The sequence below is a fragment of the Alosa pseudoharengus genome, unplaced genomic scaffold (assembly GCF_046254945.1).
Source record: "Alosa pseudoharengus isolate Yale_2024_CS ecotype anadromous, Long Island Sound unplaced genomic scaffold, YU_APseudo_1.1 YU_APseudo_1.1_scf_12, whole genome shotgun sequence".
NCBI lineage: Eukaryota > Metazoa > Chordata > Actinopteri > Clupeiformes > Clupeidae > Alosa > Alosa pseudoharengus.
Window position 1 is genome coordinate 12,280,530 of NW_027468587.1, and position 2,500 is coordinate 12,283,029.

At 44.1% G+C, this 2,500-nt stretch overlaps 1 protein-coding gene across 1 annotated transcript in view; it reads left to right on the forward strand.

Annotated features, from left to right (window-relative positions):
• The window catches only part of slc6a3 (solute carrier family 6 member 3), a 17,750-nt gene that overhangs the window by 4,469 nt on the left and 10,781 nt on the right, over nucleotides 1-2,500 (forward strand). The window lies entirely within an intron of this gene.

The window sequence follows — 2,500 nt, forward strand, 5'->3', positions numbered from 1 at the left end:
TAACGTTTTTTCCTTAACTAAAGAAACAATTTAAGGTATTCTGTGCAACACCCTTAAATAAACCCCTTACCTAAGGATAAATTAAGCCTTAAGGGTCATACTTCAGGGGAAAAACTTAAGGTGTTTTGTGTTTACCCTCACTATGCCTGCCTGGCAGTCGCACCATGCGTGCGTGTGAAAAAAGTCCCGTCTGAAACACTGTCGCGCGGCGCAGCGTTCCAAACGTTGTGTAGGCCTAATCAAATACACCGGTATGGCGGTATATTAAAAAATCATATCATAACAAAAATATACACCGGTTTACGGTGTGAACCGGTATACCGCCCAGCACTACTAGATAGCCAGTCAGGACAATGCTTCTCCCTAAGGGTGGAGTCACTGGTGTCAATGACCAAACTGGAGAGGCAGAGTTCTCTGAGAGTTCAGCGTAAATAGTTGGACTAGATTGAGAGGGGCCCTCAGAGAATGCAGTCCTTTAACAAGGCATGTGCACACGAGTGTGGTCAGGTAGATAAAAAACATCTGTGGGCATTATGATTACACCGAATGAGTGTCTGACAGTGAAATGTCTCCTAACTGCACAGTCACAGCCATTATCCCCTGCTGTTGTAAAAGAGATTTGGCAACCTGTAGGGGTCCAACGAAAAAGGTCAGTTGTAATTTCCCTGTTAATCAGGGGTTAGCATCAAAAACAAATCAACAGACATGGTAGCTTAACTCTTAGCTCAAGTCTTAATCTCTGGGGGAAAAAAACGAGAAAAAAAACGATTGGCTAGATGAAAACCTGGAGAAAAAACAGGTTCACTTTGCATTATTGAGAAATGCTTTGAGGGCTCATAGAGACATCAATATTGTTTGTTACTTATTTAAATCTGTTAATATGATTGGAGAAATATTAACTGCAAAGTTGGTCTGACCAGAATAGCATGTTCAGACCCATTTGACCATCATGACAAAAACATCCATAGTACTGGCAGTCAAGACAAGGCAATTGTTCCTGAACAGTAATTGTTGCATCAGCAGCCATCTCTGATAGATTGTGCTTTTTAGCAGTGGGTGTACAAAGGCATTCCACCAACCGAAATAGAGGCATTATCACTTAGCACCAAGCTAATATCAGCTATCAAGTTTATCACTTAGCACCAAGCTAATATCAGCTATCAAGCTAGACAGAGACAAGCAGGGCAGAAATGTTTCACCAATTTTCCCTCAAATTAATATCCATTAGCACAGAGGTGCTATCCCTTCAGAGTAACACATGTGAAAGTGTAAGTTGCAATTTATCACCTGAGTGATCCTAGCTCAGGACAGAATGTGGGATGGTTCAGTCCTTCTTCCCTGAAAGGGACAAATGCTGACACACACACACACACACACACACACACACACACACACACACATACATATGCACACACACACATGTCCACATGTTAGGTCAGGCATTTCAACTAGGGCAATGTAGGTTAATTGTTAGACATTGCTTTCCGTATTAGCTTGTTACTACGGTACTGTTGTGCTGTGTGTGTGTGTGTGTGTGTGTGCGTGTGCGTGTGCACACTGCCAAGAAAGGCTCATCTGCTGCTTCACCCATGAAAAACCAGAAAAACTTTTTAAAAACCCATTTGACCGGACTACAGTAAAAAGACACACACACACACACACACACACACACACACACACACAGAACAGTGTCTCGACATCAGGGCACAGACAGGAGCCCTCTCTAAAGGTACACAGGAAGCACCATGGAAACAGCGCACACCATGGGGGTGAGGTAAATGTGGGGGTGTGTATAAACATCTGTGTTTGTGTGTTCATATAAACATATACGTGTGTGTGTGTGTGTGTTCACGTGTGTATGTGATCCCCCATGTCATGCTGCTGCTCTTCCCATGGCTCTCTCATCTGGCTGTCAGTCTGTAAAAGTGCAGCGAGCGAGAAGCAAGATGGAGGGAGGGCTGGCATCTTAATCACAGGCCCGGCTTTCACTAAGAGCCTGTCACTCCACGCCAATTACAGTCATTACGCCTGATCAACATGCCATCAAAGAACTTCGGGAAGCTCACATGGGGAGCACTGAGAAGATTTATGAAGAGCCTCTGCTCTCTCTCTTTCTTTCTCTCTCCCCCCTCTCTCTCACTCTCTCTCTCTCTCATAAGGGCCAGATTCAAGTAGTATGTCTTGAGGACTGATCTCTTGATCACTTTCTTTGTAAACATTGACACCCTTAGCACCCTTAAGCGCTCTTACTGTGTACTTTGACACCCATGGCACCCTTAAGCGCTTATACTGTGTACTTTGACACTCTTAGCACCCTTAAGCGCTTATACTGTGTACTTTGACACCCATGGCACCCTTAAGCGCTCTTACTGTGTACTTTGACACCCTTAGCACCCTTAAGAGCTTATACTGTGTACTTTGACACCCATGGCACCCTTAAGCGCTCATACTGTGTACTTTGACACTCTTAGCACCCTTAAGCGCTTATACTGTGTACTTT